We start from the raw sequence: 23,130 nt of genomic DNA, 5'->3' as shown, positions 1-23,130 counted from the left end.
GGTCTCAGCACCTAACAAAATATACCAGGCTCCAAGGACCATGTCAGGTTAAATGATGGCACCACTTTTTAAAAGGAACCAATTACTTTAGCTAAGTCATTCAGAGCCCAAAATCTGAAGAATGACCAAAATCAAATCTTTATTTTTAAATCTGTATAAATGTGATCCAAATGTGTCCACCACTAGTTTTTCCAAAAGAAACATGCTATAAATAAGCAAACTACATTTGCTCACTGATGTGTGTATGGACTTCCTAGATGTCTCATTGGGCTAATTACAGACCACTCACAGTAATATATTTTTAGTATTAAAGTGTAGCATGATGTTAAGCCATTTTAGCTTTTACACATACATGTTGCACTTCTGGCTGATAATGGAGAAAAATTTGCAGCATTACACTGTTAAGCTAGGTTGCATCCATTCTTTTAAATGGCGTCAATATCAATGTCATCATCCTTGTTGTCAGACTTCACAGTTTCAACTTTCGGTACACTGGCAGTCTTTGAGTACACCACCTCAATGTTCTCATCTTTATCTTCTTCTTCACCACCAGAAGATTCTTCCTCTGCTTCCTTCAACCACTTTATAAATGGTTCTGTTTGACACGAATCTCTTTGTCAAGTTCTTTTGATACATATTTCTTAGAGGCCATTTCCGACCAGGTGATGATGACCTCCTCTTCTAAAAGGTCTGTGTCATACATTTCCTTCAAGATATGTGGAATCTTAGAGAGGAGCTGAGCTTGATGCATTGCCACCACACACTCCAAACCATGAAGAAGGTATCATTGAGCTTTTTTGTTATTGTGACAAAATCATAAGAAATGGCACCTGTATTTCTTAATCTGTTCTCTAATTTTCTCATTAAAAAGAACTTCAATTAAAACAAGAGGGCCCATGGCTTTTACATCCAGCCTTTCTGCTTCTGCGACAATTTCTTTGTCTGATGAGTCAATGATACCCTCTTCTTTTTTTTCGTAACAAAATCAAACAAAATATTGACACGCTCTTCTACATTTCTTTCCAAATTATCACTGAGTGTCAGAACTTTTGCGTGGTCACTAATTTCATCCATTCTACGCCTCTGAGCTTCTTCAGTTGAATCCTCTCCCCAATCATCATCCTCCTCTTCTTCCACAGCATGTGGAGGAGGACTGATTTCATTTGGTGGTGGTGGTGGTGGTGTCTCACTGCTGGATACAGAACCATTTTCCTTGTCTTTGCCCTTTCTATTTTTCTTTTCCTTTTCTTTCTTTCCTGGACCACTGTCACTATTCTCAGGTGGGTTTTTGAGAATAAATGTGCAGAGTTTATGATGTGTGTCAAGCTTGCCTCGATAGCCACAGGCTTTACAAGAATTACCTATTGTTTGCTTCTTTGGATTGACATGCAGTTCTGTTTCAGGATTCTCACACTCAGGACAGAGAACAAATTTTTTAATGAATCCATCCAACATGTCTTGCAGCTTATTCGCCTCATGAGATCCATTGACAATGTAACGGTCATTCTTAACATCACACTGGGTCTGTGCTCCCAACTCACAACCAAAATATTTGGTGGGATACGTTGGAGGCCGACTAAGTGCCTTTGCAACGTCAACCATGTTGACTATAACTGTCTTGATTCCATTTCCTTTGCCCTCAACATTGGCAATCAGACGGGGCATCTTGTAGCGATAGAACTGGTCTGACACGCTGCGGTTGACGTTGACAGACATTTTGGCTTATTAGTGGCTTTATCAATAAGATGAAGAGATCTTTGATTGCAACTTTTTGGTATCTTCTGTCTGGAGAAGAAGGGATGACATAAATGACTGCAAGAGTTCTCGGTCTCTGACATGAAAAAATTTTCGCCGCTGAGGCTGTAAGCTCCTTGCTTCTACGCTATGTTTCCCCAATACAGGTACCAATGGCTGCACAACAGCTCGTTTTCGTCAAATAAAGACATAAACCCAACGCTGGTCACCCGGGACTGGGAGGAAGAGGTGCTGGAAACTGGGTCCGGAGTGGCGGGGCGGGGGAGTGGAGGGCGGCCAGGCAGGTGCCGCCGCTGAGCAGCGGGAAGGGCTGTCCCAGCGACGTCTGCGTCCACACCAGCAGCGCCGAGCCTGGCGACCTCTGGAATGTTCTCGCTCTGACTACCAAAAGTTCTTTACAAATAGGGTTTCGGGTAGAGAGTGAATGTAAATATCAGCACATGTGAAGAGTCAGTCACAATGATGAATTGTGGAAAATATGTAGGAAAGCAGATATAAATAGAGACATTAGAAAATCAGCAAAAGTATAAAGTGTGTAATTTGTTTGATATTTTCAAACGGGTTGAGTTTGCATGTATAATCTTAGGAAGAAACAAATATTTTGTCACAAATTGCATTGATCTTTGAGAGCATTAGGTAACCAGGACATGGATGTTTTCATTAATCCATGCTCACTTTCCATTTAGGCTTTGGTAAAATCATAAGTGTGACCTTTGCATTTTGTATCCAGAATATTATTGTAAAAAATGTATATGTAGATAAGGTGACATGAGTATTTCTTTCACCATTTCTGTAGCAATATTTTGTAGACGTATAAATTAGTATTCAGGGTACAAATAGGTGTACCCTGTGTCTATGAATATGCAGATAATGCATGAACAGATCATACTTTGTGTAAATAATATAACTGGTTCCACTTAAAATAATGCATTGAATTGATATCTGAAAACATAAAAGAAATCTCATATTGATATACAATCATTCATACCAACCAGTTATACATCTAATGGTAATATTAGGGTTATGGTTTATCCTGAAAGGTGTGTGAGTTTTGCTTCAAAAGTGATTATGCAAAGCAAAAATAATGTGTTTGGAAAGAAGTCTCATGAAAAGAATAGTCAAGAAACCTAGAGGAATACATGTGTTCTGAAGCAGGAAGTGATTGAACGTGAAACACATGCCTATAAATTTGCAAAATATTGGATGAAATATATATTGTATGATGTGCATTAACTGCAGAAAAAGTAATGTACCAGTGTTGAATAAAAATGAACATCCAATTACACATCGTGTCCCATAGAAATCTACTTGCATTGATGTTAATCTGGGTCAGTTACTGTAGAATTTTTAGGATATTTATGCACCATTCACTGAAGTTAGTTTTCAGTACTAGGAAAAAAATATGTATTTCAGGTGGATGAATATTTCTGAGAATAATCTTGTGAAAATTTGATTATAAATCCACATAAATCACAAAACATTTTAAACACAAAACACACACGGACATTAAAATGTAGCAATATATATGCCAATTTAAATTCATCTTGAAATATATATCATCCACTGATCCAAAACTATTTATTTAATGTACTTGGATTTATGTATAATGTTGTTCAGCTAGGAAGCTCCCCAAATAGATTGAATTTACTGTTCCCACAGTGTTTAGGAGGAGTGATCTTCTAAATGTGTATGCAAATATGTGCTACACAAAAATCTTCCCACTCTCATCCAGGACAATGCCTTGATATTACCTTCACCCCAAGCAAGACGGAATTGGAGGAGAAGAGTTCGAAAATCTGTGAATACATGTCTGGAATGTAAAATGCTCAGGAGTTCAAAACCTTGCAGGTTGCAGAGGAGTTTCCAAAAGTAAGGGACAGGCTTGATAGACCCAACCTGATCTTTTATTAAAATTGGGAGCCATCTTGCCAGAAAGCCGTGAAAAGATAATTTTGGCTTTACTATAAATTACTACAAATTCTGAACCTGCTTGGAATGCCTGCCCGTGCCTTGAACTCATCCATACCTGGCTCTCTGACCAGATAACAGCGCTCTCTGAAACATTAGTGACACCTCATAAATATTTTCCTTCCCAGGCCAGACAACGACCCTCTCTGAGGCTCTAATGGTCCTCATAATTTCTGATGTTGGGGCCAGCAAAAAAAAAATGTAAACTACCATTAGTGTGATGTTTTCAAAGTTCTGTTTTCTGTAAGCCCCTTTTGTGTAACTTTCTGGGCTATATAGCTGGGCTGCAGCTGTCTTGTTCCCGCCATTTTGGGATGGAGAGGCAGCCCAGCCGGTTTTAATAATAAGCTTGCCTTAATTTGATTTTAATTGGAGTCAGTGGTCTTTTCTTGTGTCCTGGTCTAACATTTTGGAGTTCCCCTGTGAGATGACGCTGCCCGACCCAATCACAAGACCAGACTACTGAAAATTCTGAAGCTGGCCTTCCCTCCAGGGCACCGGGCTGGAGAGCCACTCTAGGGGGTGCACAACTTGAGATGTTACAAGGCCTTGGGGTGAGCCTTCAGTCTGGGGAGCACTGCAGTGAACCACCGCACTAAAACTATTAGCAAGCACCTGGTAGAGGAGGCCTCCATAGGTAAGTGACGCCTTTATAACATCTGATATCTGGTTAAGGGAGATCTTTTCTGATGACAGAGAGGTGGCCTGGGGAGGCTCACATTCACTTCTGTCCAGGACAGTAGTGACAATCGTTCTATCCTTTGTTCTGTTCTGTAGGGAATTCCTCTGGAAGGGCAGAAAGGTGCCGAAGGGCACGCGCAAGCTCCTTCCCCGGAGCTTTAGCAAGACGTTGCATTGCTCCTCTGTTTTTCTGTTGCTTCACCGGGTTTCTGTTTCTTTGTGTTTTATTCTGTGTTCTATATGTTTTTTGTTTGTTTGTTTTTGTGCTTTTTTTGTGTGATTTTTGTGGTAAAATCTTAAGGATATTTGAAGTGAAAATGGGTAACAAAGCAAGTAAGCCTGACACCCCTTTGGACTGTGTTTTAAGGAACTGCGATGAACTTTACCTTCCTTTGTTAAGCAAGATGAGAGAAGCCCCTAGCTTGCTGCCTGGAGCACACCCACTCCAGATGGCAATGCCTGCTGGGGAACGAAGAACTGAGTATATCCCAGGTTAACAAGTGAAACTCCTTAAAAACCCCTGGTCCTTCCAGATCAAGAGAGTCACAACCTTTGGGCAGAGTCCCCTTGTTTTTCCTTTGTTAGCAAAGCAATAAACCTCCCATTTTCTTTTTCTCAAAACCCTGTCCTCATTATTAAATTGGCTTTAATTGGCTTCAAGTTCAGGAACCGAACTTTATGTTAAAAATTTTGATACCCCCCCCGTCCCAGAACTTTTTAAGAGCTGACTACTGAAATGTTAGGAGATGGAGCATGCTTGGGGTGGAACCGAAACAGAAGAGCTAATCCTGTAAGTAAAAGGAGGGACTGAGGGACTCCCAGCATCTGCCAAAGCCCTGTTGCTTCAGGGAATTTTCTCCTTTGTCCCCTGCACTGTAAGAATTATGCCACCTCTGTCCTCTTACAAAAGAGAAAAAGAAAAAGGGAACACTAAATGCAGTAAAGTCACCATGGAGACCCTTGGTTTTACATTTCAGGTTGCTCCTCTGTGAAAACATCTGGGCCCCTTGTGGGGACATCTGTGGTGCCACTGGTGTAGGAGATTTTTCTCTTATCTGCTCTGTTGTAAAGGCTTCTGTCTGTCAGACATAGTCTGGAGTTCCTTTGTTTCTGCCTTGTGGCTTTTTTCTGGCCCTTTAAGACATGTGAAATAATGTGTTGATATTATAAATTGTTTTTTGAGAATGATCTTAGCTAAATGTGTGTCTAAATGATGATGTTTTATTGTAACAATCTGGTATCTGAATGGGTTTTTGAAGCATTGCACAATCTTGCAGTTAAAAGTCGGGTTTAGGTAATTGTTTTGTTTATGATTTCAGATAATTCATGCCAAAGAACTTACATACTTAGGATGGAAAATTAAAGAACTCTACTTCCAAGTTGGCAAGTAACTTCCCAATCATTCAGTCTTTTTTTCACGAATTTTGAATTGGGTAGCCTGGGAAAATTTCACTGTGTGTGCCAGTGCATTAATTTGGACAAGGATACTGAATCATAGTATGGTATCTGTTGACAAAATAACTTGTAATTATATAAAATTTTGTGAATTGTATTTTAAACTTGTATCATAATTTTCAACATCCTAACCAGAAAATTATGGTTAAAATTCCTTAGGACTGAGGTGTGTGCTCAGAATAGCCATTTTTTCCTGCTCCTTCCAGACCTCAGCCGGGACTTATTTTCAAATGCAAATGAAAGAAGCCTGTAAACTCAAAAGAAGACTGATATGAGGCCTAAGGGGAAAAAAGGTATATTGTGTGGTATTTACTAATTACTGGCAAGTCATTTTATCTAGGACTCATAATTTTTTCCATAGATTCTTTATTTATTTTTTGAGCTCATGATTTTGATCCTACAGACCTAGGTTAATGTTTTTCTGATCAGTTCTATCTTTGACCAACTGTGGAATTTTTAAAACATTGCAATGGAGATTTCACCTGTTAAAAGCTACAAGGCCTTCACTATTATTATGTGTGCACACTTTTGTTATGTGTTGCATGTCTATATATATACATATGTCCATATATCATATTTATGATACACAAATTAACATATATAATAAACACTTATATTAAAAAATCACTCATAAAAACAATTTTAAAAAGTGGGTCCAAAGATCTTTAATTCACGTGATTTAAATGTTTCAATTATAAATTGGATAACAGATAAATATAAATGTCTTTAAATTTAAGCTTACAAGTTTTTCTAGGTGTTCAAAAATCTAATAAAATATTAATGTCTACAAATGGTCTGATATGCCTTTGTTCTAGGACTTTTCCTTCAAACAATAAATATGGTTTACACTGTTCAGTACATTTTTCTAATATTTTGATAAATAAGTAAAGTAAATTTGATATGGGATTACTCATTCATGAGTACTTTTGTTTGATATCTGATTGATATACTAAAGTCTGTATAAGTACGCATTATTCAAGCAGGTGTTCTGAAGTTGTATGGTAAATAAAATATATATTGGGGATTTATTTACCTGTTATCAATAAGATATGTAAAGTTTTATGTTACTTTTTACATTGTGGAACAATTTAAATATATTTTTAAGTTAATGATACCCTAATCTATGTAAAGGTTAAAAACTTCCAGCCGTTCTTTAATTCATGTTTTAAATGTGATATCATATGGTGTTAGCTAATGTTCATGTGACCTCAAACAATTTATGTAAACTTTGTAAAATGATATTTAAAAAACAAAGATCAGCTTTAGCACTAAAACACTTAAGATTTATAAAGAGCCCTGCCTTACCTGAGATAAGGCTCTGTGTCCAATCTTACTACATGTGAGAATGACTACGAAAGCAGTAGGTCAGATTTTATTTCATTTAAAGTTATGTTCAAAAGGTTTTTTTCTTCTGTCAAGATTAATAGGATCTCAAAAAGGGGATATAATGTATAACTCACCCAAAAAATTCAGGGTAGGTATTACATGAACTAAGTATTTTTACTCTTGTTAAAAAATTTTATTTTGTAATTTTCTTATAAGTGATCTAATGATTTCCTGTTGGCGTTTTACAGAAGTGTTGCTTTTAGAACAGAACATGGGTTAATTTAAGATAATACGTCATCACCTACAAGAAAGACAGAATAATAAGATCGCAATTAATAAAATATAAATTATTATAAAGTTATAGACATTAACAGGCTGTTAAAATTTATTTGCTGCTTGTTTCAGATTAGGATTTAAAATTAAATTTAAGTGAAAAGGGCCAAGAAAACCAATATTTGGCTCTTGCCCCCTGAGTCAGTCTGAATCCAGGAAACAGGGGACTTCTCTAAGAGCTTTGCAACTCTGGCCCACATAACCTCCTGATCAGGGAGATTAATGAGACCACTGGAGAACATAAAGCCAATCAGTGCATTTGCTACAAAGAGGAGAGTCATCAGAGAAGGGAGACATCCCTGATTCTTCCGAGAGAAGGCACATGGGCAAGCAAGACCTGGACCCACCTAGCGCAAATGGCACTAGCAGAACTGAGAAGCTGCTCTCAAGTTTCCCCAGGAATGACTCCCATAAAAGCTCAGCTGACTATTAACAATAGATAGAAACAAAATTCAGTTTGACTGCTTCATCTTAAGCACTTAGCAAAGATAGTTGAAAGCAAAATACAGCCATTCCTGGGTATTTTATATAATAATAATAATAATAATAATAATAATAATAATATTTTTAGGTATACACTTTATGTTAGCCTACCAAAATAAGTAAGACTGGGGGCTACAAAGAAGGATTCTCAGACAGGAGTGCCTCATAACTATAAAGAGAGACTAGCAAGAGGAGCTACCAGAGGCAGAAGTTTTTAGTTTAAGGCCTACAGATATTCCTAACCTACACAGGTAGGCTTGGTGTTTGCTAGTACGATTATCCAGCAGTGAGTAACAAAATTAAATGTTTCTCTATTAGACATAGAGGTCATACTAGTGAAAGGATTTTGCAAGATCAGATGACATTAAATTATTAAACTGTATCTTATGGGGAGGGACAATTGTACAATAAATGTTAAATATTAAGTTGACAGTCCTGATAACTGGGGATATTAAAGATTGGTGAGGAAACTTCATACAGTGACATGTTCCAGCTGCTGCAACATTTATTCAGTACTCATGTTTTTTGTTTCTCTCATAGAAGAACCCATCCCCAGATGACTTTACAACCTGTTCTTCCCCAACCAGACTTCAAAACGAATTGACTTCTAAAAGGCAACTCATGTCCCTCAACTGACTTCAAAAAGGCAACTCATGTCCCTCACACCATGCACCCTCACATCACCCTCTCTCAGCTCAAAAGAAGCCAAAAAGAGAGACGACTCTCTACTTACACCAATGGAGCCAAAAATAAGTAGACTATCAATAGAAGTAATTAATTAAGTCAGGTAATATCAGGGAGACCGGTTTTCAGTGAATTCTAAATATTTGGAGACTGTTACCCGAGGGATTAAAATTTCCTCAGTCCTCTTCCCCTACCCTATCAAAGATTTGAAAGGGACACATAAAAAAAGGGGGGAATGATTGACCCAACCTTATCTTTTATTAAAATTGGGAGCCATCTTGCAACAAAGCCATGAAAATATCATTTTGGCTTTACTATAAATTACTGCAAATTCTGAACCTGCTTGGAATGCCTGCCCATGCCTTGAACTCACCCATGCATGGCTCTCTGACCCGATAGCAGCCCTCTCTGAAAATTTAGTCACACCTCATAAATATTGGCTTTCCGTGGCCAGACAATGACCCTCTCTGAGGCTCTAATGGTCCTCATAAATTTTGATGTTGGGGCTAGAAAATAAAATGTAAACTACCATTAGTGTGATGCTTGTCAGAGTTCTGTTATCTGTAACCCCACTTTTGTGTAACTTTCTGGGCTATAAAGCTGGGCTGTAGGAAAGATGTGGTTGCTCTCTTGTTCCCGCCATTTTGGGAGGAAGAGGCAGCCCAGTTGGTGGAAATAATAAGCTTGCTTTAATTTGATTTTAATTCGAGTCAGTGTTTGTTTCTTACATCCTGGTCTAACAGGTAAACACTCCACAAACATAGAGCTCTGCCGGCCTAAAGACTTCTTGAGAAACTGCCTCTGAGGTTGGGTACTTGAAATATATGCTGTTGTTAGGAGCTTTAGCTTCTTTTCTAGTGAGACCATTAAAGCTGGGTCTGCATCTATGTGACTGGAGGGCATGGTTTCTTATTTTCCAATGAACATGAGTCAGCAGTGCTTAATTCTCTCTTTGTAGGTAAACTGTGACCACTGGGGGCTAAGTGTCTCCCCGTGTGGACTGTGAAGCCATTTGGTCATCCTCCATTTAGGTGGTGTTTCTTGGTGCTGCACTGGAAGTTTGGTATTTACATCACAAAATACAAGGAGTTCAACTGGGACACAGTGCTGGAGTTAGTTCTGTCATGTGTGGTGGGTCAGGGACTGCAGGAGAATGCACTAACCAGGCTTCTATCCCACATAGCTTTCCCCTTGACCATATCAACCTGATTCTGATCATTGCCTTGAAACCTCTCCATATAACAAGATGCCTTTACATATAAGGGTCTCCTGGCTGCACCATGTCAGCCACAAGGCATTTGGAAGTCAACTGGAGATCCACCTGGCCCCACCTCAGATATTTAATCACACACCTGCACACCACAGCTCTGGGCCCACCACTCAGCAGTCTCAACTTACTGGCATCTCTGTTCTTCACCATTTTCACGAAACCCAGTCAATCAAGGCACTGTCTGGTACACTCATTATCAGCAACAGGAGATTCAAAGGTTCTCCAGTGCCAACTGGTCATGGGAGTTTCAAAAATTTCAGGGTATTTATGTAGCCACTTTTCAAGGATAAAGTTGGAGGCACTGTGTGTTTCAATTCATTCAGGAACCATTAAATGTTGAGGAACCTCATTTCAATGAATGCTCTGGAGAACTCTCAAAGGCAAGACTTCCCAAAGAGTAGCCAAAAGGTCACATGAAGCAAGGCCCATTGAGGTCTACAATGTGAGGTCCATGTGTGTTTTGAATCTCAACTATGGCTACCAAGTCTTTCAGAATAAAATCATGTGATATCCTTCCTGAGATTCCCAGTGATCAGTCGAAAGCCAGCCTTGGCCTTGATCTCAGTTGCCAAGGGGGACTCTCACTCTCAAATCATTCCCACATGGCCCTCATCTTCTTCCACATAGACCCTCATTATAACCTCTGGCTGGAGATTTCCATGAGGGGTGCAGTGCAAGAGAGTGTCCAAAATAAGCTCCCTTGGCGCTCATTTGCCTAAATTCAGGGTGGCCTGGACACCATTTCCATGAACCAGGAGTGATCAAATAGGCCTGCCTTTACTAATGCTCTGCATCTCCAATTTGAGGCCTAATGACTGTGGGGTTTAGATTTTTTATGTGAATTGGAATCATGAGAAAACCCAAGCACCTCTGCATGGCTTTGAAGAATTTATTTGACCCAAAGGATTCCTATACTCACTTGATGGATGGCTGCAACCTAATAGAGGAAGGAGAGAGACATCATCCACAATGACTGAAATTTGCCATTTTGGTTTTGGATGCACACATGGGATCTTTCTTTAGATCCATCAGGTGCTGAGGATCTAAGCCACAGCCTCACACAGGGCCAAGAGTCTGATTCAGACACAACCCTTTCAAAGCAATTAAGCAAAGAGCCACAGGTTATGCCCATTCATTTCCATATGAAAACTGTTTTCTTCATGCTTCACAAAGGGGTGGCCTGAGGCAAAGAGCTTCCTGTCATTCAGTGAAACAGAAAAATAGGTAAGAAAAAGGCACAAAGCATGGTTTCTCCACTGAGAATTACCTGGTCACACTGATATCTGAGTTTTCTAAGATGCTCGCCATTACCTTCAGCTATTCAGTACATAGCCATGTGACAGAGCTTGAAGTGGTACCTATCTTGGACACAAAACCATGAGACTATTCTGCAGATTGGCCAGAATTCAGGAAGAAATCAGGAACTTTGGAAGATAGTAGGTGTTGCCCATCGATAAGGCAATCTACAGTCCAGTCATAAATTGGGCAGGATGAATGCTGGGAAGCTTTCTACTAGACAGGACACATACATTGATGCTTTTTCTTTTCTAATGTCTACAACCACGGACACAGTGGGATTCACAGACATAGAAACACTCGCCTTGTCAAACGACTATCTAGAAACAGTCCGCTGCAAACCAGACATACCACCTTTCCTACCTATTCTCAGAACATGAGACAATACCACAAACTCACACCCACGAACACAAAAGCACCTCCTTCCCCCAAGTAAGTCTGTGAATATCCAGAGTGTCCTCTGACTGGCGGGCCATACTATGTTCCCCCGAAATGGCCTGTACTGTGTCAGATCTGGTTTCCTTGGCCAACTCTGTGAAGTTGTTAGGAGCCAGCGGTGAGCCACTACCTACTTACTCAGGAAAGGCCCGTCTTCAGAGCTCTCCTGGCATTTGGCCATCCTCACATCAGTAGGTACCAAGAAAGACAGAATCTGTCATTGGTAAAACTAAACCTAAACAAGTAAGCCCACTGGGACTGGAACTGGGACTGGCTCTGGGTGCCTGGCTTCCTGGATCCCAAGTTCAGAGAGTTCCATCACCAAAGAAGTAAGGTAGGTCACTTCCTTCAGGAACTGAATGAGGTCAATGCCTTGGAAAACACTTTGTCCTAACAGTTGCTTCCAAGGGTCCCATGAGATGGAGGCTGCCCCTAATTCCTGTGACACTGTCACAAATTAGAATGGTATATCAACCATAAGCACACGGGAACAGCTCTCCACACAGGCCTGGTTTGGTCCATCTTCTCTACATTGAGAAGAAAGTGGCTGATTCAGACACACCCCATCATCCTGACAAGGTTGTTTGCCATGGAAGCTGACTTTTGCTCTCTCAGGTCCTTCAAGCTGCCTACGTCTTTTCCAGGGATTATGTCTGCATGGACCTTTGAGGTTCTCAGCAGGTGGAAGATCCCCTTCATTCCTGTATTGTAAGACCAACTCTGTCCCTGCTCTTCTGTAAAGTTTGACTGAGGGAACAGTGTATGTTTAGGGTCAATAACATGTTGGATTTGGTTTAGGAATCATTCTGCAGAATGAATAATGGTATTTGAAACTGCGATATTTACAAGAATATATATGTGAAATATAAGTATGAAACCATAAATCTAGGTAACATTTGAAGCCCAGAAGGGCATTGGACCCATGATTGTGATACTTAGGATTGAATTACAATCTGCACAGAGGTCTCAGATAAATCAATATACAATGACATAAGAACTTGTACCTTGCATGATTGAACGTACAAAAGAACATCCAGTCAAAAAAAGGATAGTCAGTAGGATTAGGAAGATAGTCGGTAGGTTTACAAAGAAGAGTGAGTATAGGATTAGGAACAAAAGTTTATTTGCAACAGGTTATCGATTAGAGTGTGAATGTAAATGTCAGCACATGTGAAGAGTCAGTCACAATGATGAACTGGGAAAAATATGTAGGAAACAGATAACAATAGAGCCATTATGAAATCAGGCAATGTATAAAGTGAGGGATAGGATTAGACATTTTCAGTAAGGTTGAGTTTGAATATATAATCTTAAGAAGAAACAAATATGTAGTCACCAATAGGATTGACATTTGAGAGCATTAGGCATCCTGGCCATGGATGTTTTTAGTAACCCATGTTTACTTTCCATTTAGACTTTGGTACAAACATAAGTGTGACCTTTGCATTTTGTGTTACGAATATTTCTGTGATTAAATGTATAAGTAGATCAGGTGACATGAGTATTTCTTCCATCATTTCAGGGAGCAATATTTTCAAGACGTAAAAATTAGTATTGGGAGTACAAAGAAGTGTACACTGCGTCTATGAATATAGAGATAATGCATGAATAGACCATACTGTGAATAAATAATATAACTCATTCCACTTTAAATAATGGATTGAATTTTTATCTGAAAATATATAAGAAATCCTATATTGGTATGCAATCATTAATTCCAACCAGTTATACATCTAATGGTAATATCAGAGTTATAATTTATCATGAAGTTTATGTGAGTTTTGCTTCAAAAGTGATTATGGAAATTGAAAATAATGAGTTTGGAAAGAAGTCTCATGAAAAGACCAGTAAGGAAACATGGAAGAATACATGTGTCCTGAAGCAGGAAGTGATTGAAAGTGAAACAAATTCCTATAAATTTGCGAACTGGTGGGAAAATCTTAAGGGCCCCTCCCAGCTCTCCCTTGAGCAAGATAGCCAGACGGAGGGAGTTAGGAGTGGCACGTGACTCGTGGCGCAGACCTCCAGGCCATTGCTCCCACCAGTGCTGACAATTGAGGTCTCTTGCTCCAGCTTCCGGGGGCATGGCTTCCGGAGAGCAAGCAAATTTGCTGGGGGTTCTCAGGCCCAAGCTCTACAAACTTAGGGTCTGAGGGAGACAAACATGGAGAGTGTGCCCAGGTGTTCATGAACTGGGCTCCCAGGAGCAGCAGACCTGGCATGTAGCCAGTATTGTGGTGAGTGTCACAGGTGAACGGGGCCTGGCTTGAGGAAACACGAGAGAAGGCCCTAGGCACTCAGGATTGAACACCCACCCAGTCTGGGAGGAAGAGCTGCTGCACAGTGATTGGTTCCCACCTATTGAGAGGAGAAGCTTGGCCCAGTGGGCACAGCTCCACCTACTGGAAGAGAAGTTTATTGCAATCTATGACTGCATTTATTATTATTATTATTTTTTTAATTTGGTTTTTTTTTTGTTTGTTTTTCTTCCATTTTCATTTTTCTTTTTTTTTTTCTTTAACTTTTTTTAAATGTTTTTAATTTTTTATTTATTTTTTATTTTTTTGTTATTATTTTTTAAATTTAAATTTAAATTTTATATGATCATTATTATTTTTTTAAAAAAAATTCATTTTCTTTCTTTATTTTCTATTTTTTTCTATTGTCTTTTCATTTCTTTTCCATTTTCTTATTTCCCCTTCCTTGAATTCTACCTGCCTACTCTCATTCTCTTTAGTGACTTCTTCCCTTCTCTTCTAAAATCTTTCCTCCCAAGCATCAAATAAATTTATAAGAGTTTAGGGAGTGTATAATAAGACACATATTTCATATTTTGAAAAATCTTGAGAGTGTATATACACACACACACACACACACACAGACATTAAAAATAGCAATATATATGCAAACGAAATTCACCATGAAATATATATCATCCACAGATACAAAAATATTTATTTTACTGAACATGGATTTATGTATAATGTTGTTCAACTAGGAAGCTCACTCACATTTGAATAATCAGTTCAAGCAGTGTTTAGGAGGAGTGATCTCTTCTTCCAATTTGTATCTGCCAAGTCAGCCACCTCACAAGAATGTACGTGTGGTACATGGAAGGATTCAATATGTGTATATAAAAATACGTGTGCTGAATAGGCTACAGAGAAAGAAGGACAGGAATTCACTTATTTGTTAACTTTAAAAACACATGGAGAACTATTTCAACAAATAATTGACTAGATTTATAACTGCTGCCCTATATCATGCAAAAGGCAACTCCAACTATAAAACATGCCTCCTCTGAACTGCTTGTATTCCTATTCTGTTTGTGTTATTTTTCTCCATCATATTAGAATTAGTAGTCAGAGTCTAGTAGGGTATGTGTTCAGGTCAGGGATTCAGTATTTCTAATGGTAAATAGGTAATTGAATACAATGTGTATGCAAATATGTGCTACACAAAAATCTTCCCACTCTCATCCAGAACAATGCCTTGACATTACCTTCTCTTCAAGTAAGACACAATTAGAGGAGAAGAGTTAGGAAATCTGTGAATATATATGAGGAATGGAAAATGCTCAGGAGTTCACAACTTTGGATGTAGTAGAGGAGTTTCAAAAAGTAAGGGACAGGGTAAACACTCCACAAACATGGAGCTCTGCTGGCCTAAGTACTTTTTTAGAAACTGCCTCTAAGTGTGAGAACTTGAAATATATGATGTTGTCAGGAGATTTAGTTCCTTTGTAGAGAGACCATCAAAGCTGGGCCTGAATCTATGTGACCTGGAGGACATGTTTCTTATTTTCCAATGAACATGAGAAAGCAGTGCTGAATTCTCTCTTTGTAGGTAAACTATCGCCACTGGGGTCTAAGTGTCTCTCAGTGTGGACTGTGAAGCCCCTTGGTCATCCTCCACTTTTCGTGGTGTTTCTCGCTCCTCCACTGAGAGTTTGTATTTGCTTCATGAAATACAAGGAGTTAAAATGAAATACAGTGGTGGAGGGAGTTCTTTAAGGTGTGGTGAGTCAGGGTCTGCAGGAGAATGCACCAACCAAGGTTCTATCCCACATAGTTTGCCTCCGTTAGAATAGCAACATGATTCTGAACATTGCAGTGAATCCTTTCCATATAACAAGATGCCTTTACATATATGAATCTGCTGGCTGCACCATGTCAGTCACAAGCCATTTGGAAGCCAATGGCAGATCCACATGGCCCCACCACAGATGTTTTATCACACAATTGTGTACCACTGCTCTAGGCCAACTACTCACCAGGCTCCAACTTACTGGTATAACTGTTCCACACTATTTTCATGAAACCCGGTCAATCAAGGCAGTGTCTGGTATAATCAGGATCAGAAACAGGACATCCAAAGGTTCTCCAGTGCCAGCTGATCATGGAAATATCAAAAATTTCATGGTAATTTTCTAGCCATTTTTCACGGATGAAGTTTGAGGCTCTGAGGGATTCAATTAATTCAGGAACCATTAAATGGTGAAGAGCTAATTTCAATGAAAGCTCTGGAGCACTCTCACAGGCAAGGCTTTCCTAAGAGTGGCCAAAATGCACATGAAGCCAGGCCCATTGAGATATACAATGTGAGGTCCATGTGTGTTTTGAAACTTAAATATGGCTGCCAAATCTTTAAGAATAATTTCATGTACTATCCTGGCTGAGATTCCCAGTGATCTTTGGAAATCCAACCTGGGCCTAGATCTCAGGTTCCATGGGCGACTCTCATACGTGGCCTCCTAAAATCACAACACAATTCATGGCAATACTTCTCTGAGATCAGTTTCAGAGCTCAGTCTCTAAGGGGAATCACACCAGAGTTCAAGCCCAGGTGGACCCAGTCATGTCTTCCAACCGCCACACAAATGACCACAATTAAAACCAAAACACTCCCACATGTTCCTCATCTTCTTCCATATAGACACTCCTTATTACTCCTGTGTGGAGTTTTCCATGAGGGGCACATCCCAAGACAGTGTCCAAAATAAACTCCTGTTCCCCTCATTTGCCTAACGTCAAGGTGGCCTGGACACACTTCCTGTAAACCAGGAGTGATCAAACAGGCCTGCCGTTAATACTGCTTGGCTTTTCCAATTTGAGGCCTTCTGACTCTGCGGTTTAGATTCTTTATGTGAATTTGAGTCATGAGGAAACCCAAGCACCTCTGCTGAGATTTGAAGAACTCATTTGGCCGAAAGGATCCCTATTCTCACTTGATGGAGGTCAGGATCCTAACAGAGGAAGGTAAGAGAATTCATTCAAAATGAGTGAACTTTTTGCCATTTTGCTTTTGGATGCACACATGGGATCTTTCTTTAGATCCATCAGGTGTTGAGAATCTAAGCCACAGTCTCACACAGGGCCAAGAGGCTGATTCAGACACATCCCTTTCCAAAGCAATTAAGCAAAGAGACACAGGTGATGCCCTTCATTTCCATTTGAAAACTGTTTTCTTCAGGCTTCCAAAAGAATGGCCTGAGGCAAAGATATCCTGATATTCAGGGCAACAGAACAATAGGTTAGCAAAAAGCCCAAAGCAGGTTTTCTCCACAGAGACTTTCCTGGTCGCACTGATATCTGAGTTTTCTGAAATGCTGGCCATTCCTTTCAGGTATCTAGTACATGGCCATGTCACAGAGATTGGAGGTGGTAAATATCTTGCACACAAAATCAAGAGCCTATTCTGGAGAGTGGCCAGAATTTAGGAAGAAAACAGGGTCTTAGACAGGTAGTAGGTGTTGCCCATCCATATGGAAACCGCACTCCACTCATAAATTGGGCAGGAGGAATGCTGGGAAGCTTTCTACTAGAGAGTACACATTCATTGATGCATTCTCTTTTCTAATGTATAAAACCACGGACACAGTGGGATACACAGACATAGAAACACTCACCTTGTAAAACGACTTACTAGAAACAGTTCACTGCAAACCAAACAAACCCTCTTTCCTACCTGTTCTCAGAACAGAGACAAAACCACACACCCACACTCACAAAGGCACCACCTTCCCCCAAGTAGGGCTACGACTGTCCGGAGTGTCCTCTGACTGGTGGACCATACTATGTTCCCCGGTAATGGTCTGTCCTGTCTCAGATCTGGTCTCCTTGTCCAACTCTGTGAAGCAGTCAGGAGGCAGTGGTGACCATTACCTGCTTAGTCAGGAAAGGCTCCTCTTCAGATCTTTCCTGTCATTTGGCCATCTTCACATCAGTCGGTACCAAGAAGACTGACTCTGTCCTTGGTAATTCCAAACAAATGAAACCACTGGGACTGGGACTGGGACTGGATCTGGGTGCCTGGCCTCCTGGATTTCAAGTTCAGAAAGTTCCATCAAGAAGGAAGTGAGGTAGGTCACTTTCTTCAAGAACTGAATGAGGTCACTGCCTTGGCAACTACTTTGTCCTAACAGTTGCTTCCAAGGATCCCATGAGATGGAGGCTACCCCTACTTCCTTTGACACTTTCACAACTTAGAATTGTATATCAACCTTAGCCACCCGGAATTGGCTCTCCACACAAACCTGGTTTGGTCCATCTTCTCTACATTAAGAATAGAGAGGCTGATTCAGACACAACCCTTCATTCTGACCAGTTTGTTTGCCATGGAAAATGACTTTTGGTCTCTCAGGTCCTTAATTTCTGCCTACATCTTCTCAAGGAATCATTTCTGCATGGAACTTTGAGGTTCTCAACAGGTGGAGGATTCCCTACATTCCTGTATTGTAAGAATAAATCTGTCCCTGCTCTTCTGTAAAGTTAGATTGAGTGAATAGTGTATGGTTAGGGTTAATATCATGTTCAATTTGGGTTAGGAATCATTCTGCTGGATGAATAATGGTATCGAGAACCTGCGATATTTATAAGAATATAGAGGTTTAATATATGTATGAAAACAGAAATTAAAGTAAGATTTGAATCCCAGAAGGGCATTGGGCACTTGTTTGGGATATTTAGCTTTGAATTACTATCTGCACAGAGGTCTCAAATAAATCGATATACAATGGCAGAGGAATTTGAACCTTGGATTATTGAATGCGGAAGAGAACATCCAGTCAAAAGGGATAGTCGGTAGCATTTGGAAGATAGTAGTTAGGTTTAGCAAGTAGAATTAGTATAGGATATGTAACAAAAGTTCTTTAGCAATATTTTTTCGGGTAGAGAGTGAATGTAAATGTCAGCACATAAGAAGAGTCAGACACAATGATGAACTGGGGAAAATTTGTAGGAAAGCAGATATCAACAGAGACATTAGGATATCAGGCAAAGTAAAAAGTGAGTGATAGGATAAGACATTTTCAACAGGGTTGAGTTTGAATATATAATCTTAGGAAGAAACAAATATGTAGTCCCCAATAGGATTGACATTTGAGAGCATTAGGCAACATGGACATGGATGTTGTTAGTAATCCATGTTCACTTTCCATTTAGGCTTTGGTACAATCCTAAGTGCGACCTTTGCATTTTGTTTCCGAATATTACTGTGATAAAATGTATATGTAGATCAGATGACATGATTATTTCTTCCACCATTTCTAGGAGCAGTATTTTGAAGATGTATAAAATAGCATTGGGGGTAAAAAGAGGTGTACCCTGTTTCTATGAACATACAGATAATGCATGAATAGACCTTAATTTCAATAAATAATATAACTTGTTCCACTTTAAATAATGGATTGAATTGATATCTGAAAATATATAAGAAATCTTATATTGATATGCAATCATTCATGACAACCAGTTATACACCTAATGTTAATATTAGGGTATGGTTTATCATGAAGTTTGTGTGAGTTTTGCTTCAAAAGTGATTATGGAAATCGAAAATAATGTGTTTGGAAAGAAGTCTCCTGAAAAGGCCAGTCAAAGAACACCGAGGAATTCATGAGTTCTGAAGCAGGAAGTGATTGAAATTGGAAAAAACGACGATAAATTTGCTAACTTGTGGATGAAATATTATAATATGATATGAATAAACTGAAGAAATATTAATGTATTAGTGTTGAGTAAAAATGAACATCAAAATACACATCATGTCCCATAGGAATCTACTTGCATTGATGTTAAACTGAGTCAGTTACAGTAGAAATATTAGGATTCGTGTTCACCATTCACCAAAGTTAGTTTTCTTTTTTTTAAAATTTTTATTGATGGTTGATGAAAACATTACATAGTTCTTGATATATCATACTCCACACTTTGATTCAAGTGGGTAATGAACTCCCATTTTTACCCCGTATACAGATTGCAGAATCACATCAGTTACACATCCATTGATTTACATATTGCCATACTAGGGTCTGTTGTATTCTGCTGCTTTTCCTAACATCTACCCTCCCCCCTCCCCACCCCTCCCCTCCTCTCTTCTTTCTCTACCCCTCTACTGTAATTCATTTGTCCCCCTTGTATTATTTTTCCCTTTCCCCTCACTTCCTCTTGTATGTAATTTTGTTAACCCTGAGGGTCTCCTTCTATTTCCATGCAATTTCCCTTCTCTCTCCCTTTCCTTCCCTCCTCTCATCCCTGTTTAATGTTAATCTTCTCAAGCTCTTAGTCTCTACTCTGTTCTTAGTTACTCTCCTTATATCAAAGAAGACATTTGGCATTTGTTTTTAGGGATTGGCTAGCTTCACTTAGCATAATATGCTCTAATGCCATCTATTTCCCTGCAAATTATATGATTTTGTCATTTTTACATGCAGAGTAATACTCCATTGTGTATAAATGCCACAATTTTTATCCATTCATCTATTGAAGGAAATATAAGTTGGTTACACAGTCTTGCTATTGGGAATTGTGCTGCTATGAACATCGATGTAGCAGTGTCCCTGTAGCATGTTTTTTTAGGTTTTTAGGGAATAGACCGAGAAGGGGAATAGCTGGGTTAAATGGTGGTTCCATTCCCAGCTTTCCAAGAAATCTACATAATACTTTCCAAATTGGCTGCACCAATTTGCAGTCCCACCAGCAATGTACAAGTGTACTCTTTTCCCCACATCCTCGCCAGCACTTGTTGTTGTTTGACTTCATAATTGCTGCCAATCTTACTAGATTGAGATGGTATCTTAGGTTGGTTTTTATTTGCATTTCTCTGACTGCTAGAGATAATGAGCATTTTTTCATGTACTTGTTGATCAGTTGTATGTCCTCATATGAGAAGTGACTCTTCAGGTCCTTGGCCCATTTATTGAATGGGTTATTTGTTATCTAATTGTCTAATTTTTGAAGTCTTCGTATACTCTGGATATTATGGCTCTATCTTAAGTGTGAAAAGTAAAGATTAGTTCCCAGGATGTAGGCTCCCTATTTACATGTCTTATTGTTTCTTTTGCTGAGAAAAAATTTTAAGTTTGAGTAAGTCCCATTTGTTGATTATAGTTATTAACTGTTGTGCTATGGGTGTCCTATTGAGGAATTTGGAGCCCGACCCCACAGTATGTAGATCATAGAAAAATTTTTCTTCTATCAGACGCCGTGTCTCTGATTTGATATCAAGCTTCTTGATCCATTTTGAGTTAACTTTTGTGCATGGCGAGAGAAAAATGATTCAGTTTCATTTTGTTGCATATGGATTTCCAGTTTTTCCAGTACCATTTGTTGAAGATGCTATCCTTTTTTCATTGCATGCTTTTAGCCTCTTTATCAAAAATAACATAATTGTAGTTTTGTGGATTGGTTTCTGTGTCCTCTATTCTGTACAATTGGTACACCCGCCTGTTTTGGTACCAGTACCATGCTGTTTTTGTTACGATTGCTCTGTTGTATAGTTTGAAGTCTGGTATCGCTATACCACCTGATTCACACTTCCTGCTTAGCATTGTTTGTGCTCTTCTGGGTCATTAATTTTTCCATTTGAATTTGATGATTGCTTTCTCTATTTCTACAAGAAATGCCATTGGGATTTTGACTGGCATTGCATTAAACCTTTAGAGAACTTTTGGTAATATCTCCATTTTGATGATGTTAGTTCTGCCTATCCATTAACAGGGTATATTTTTCCAACTTCTAAGATCTTCTTTTATTTCTCTCTTTAGGGTTCTGTAGTTTTCATGGTATAATATTCCACCTCTTTCGTTAGGTTGATTCCCAAGTTTTTTTTTTTTTTTTTTTTTGAGGATATTGTGAATGGGGTGGTTGACCTCATTTCCATTTCAGAGGATTTTTCGCTGATATACAGAAATGCCTTTGAATTATGCATGTCGATTTTCTATCCTGCCACTTTTCTGAATTTATTTATTAGCTCTAATAGTTCCTTTGTAGACCCTTTTGGGTCTGCTAGGCATAGAATCATGTTATCTGCAAATAGTGATAATTTAAGTTCTTCTTTTCCTAATTTTATGCCTTTAATTTCTTTTGTCTTTCTAATTGCTCTGGCCAGTGTTTCGAGAACTATGTTGAACACAAGTGGTGAGAGAGGGCATCCCTGTCTTGTTCCAGATTTTAGAGGGAATGCCGTCAATTTTTCTCCATTCAGAATGATGCTAGCCTGAGGCTTAGTATAGATTGCTTTTACAATATTGAGGTGTGTTAGTGTTATCGCTAGTTTTTCTAGAGTTTTGAACATAAAGGGATTCTGTACTTTGATGAATGCTTTTTCTGCCTCTATCGAGATGATCCTATGGTTCTTATTTTTAAGTCTATTGATGTGATGAATAACATTTATTGATTTCCATATATTGAACAAGCCTTGCATCCCTTGATCATGGTGCACAATTTTTTTGATATGTTTTCATATCCTATTCGCCAGAATTTTATTTAGGATTTTTGCATTTTTCCTGAAATAGCTTGAAAAGTATTGGTATTACTTCCTCTTTAAAGGTTTTGTAAAACTCTGCTCTATACCCATACGGTCCTGGGCTTTTCTTAGTTGGTAGTCTTTTGATGGTTTCTTCTATTTCCTCAATTGATATTGGTCTGTTTAGGTTGTGTATATCCTCCTGTCTCAATCTGGGCAGATCATATGACTTAAGAAATTTATCGATGTCTTCACTTCTACTATTTTACTGGAGTATATGAATTCAAAATAATTTCTGATTATCTTCTGTAATTCTGAATTGTCTCTTGTGATATTGCCTTTTTAATCCCGTATGCTATTAATTTGAGTTCTCTCTCTTCTGCTCTTCGCTAGCATGGCTAAGGGTCTGTCGAATTTATTTATTTTTTCAAAGAACCAACTTTTAGTTTTGTCAATTTTTTCAATTGTTTCTTTTGTTTCAATTTCATTAATTTCAGCTCTGATTTTGATTATTTCTTGCCTTCTACTTCTTTTGCTGTTGTTTTGCTCTTCTTTTTCTAGGATTTTGAGATAAAGTATGAGAACATTTATTTGTTGTTTTTTTTCTTTTTCTAAGAAATTAACTCCAAGCATTGAATTTTCCTTTTAGAACGGCTTTCAATGTGTCCCATTGATTCCGATATGTTCTGTCTGTG

The 23,130-nt window shown here is 38.8% G+C and overlaps 1 pseudogene; it reads right to left on the bottom strand.

Moving 5' to 3' along the window:
• Nucleotides 1-236: 236 nt before the first annotated feature.
• LOC143642140 (eukaryotic translation initiation factor 5 pseudogene) lies at nucleotides 237-1,870 on the bottom strand (annotated as a pseudogene).
• Between the last annotated feature and the right edge of the window lie 21,260 nt (nucleotides 1,871-23,130).

Source organism: Callospermophilus lateralis, chromosome 9, assembly GCF_048772815.1.
Source record: "Callospermophilus lateralis isolate mCalLat2 chromosome 9, mCalLat2.hap1, whole genome shotgun sequence".
NCBI lineage: Eukaryota > Metazoa > Chordata > Mammalia > Rodentia > Sciuridae > Callospermophilus > Callospermophilus lateralis.
Note: the sequence above shows the minus strand (reverse complement) of the source record. Positions and strands in the feature narration are given on the sequence as shown.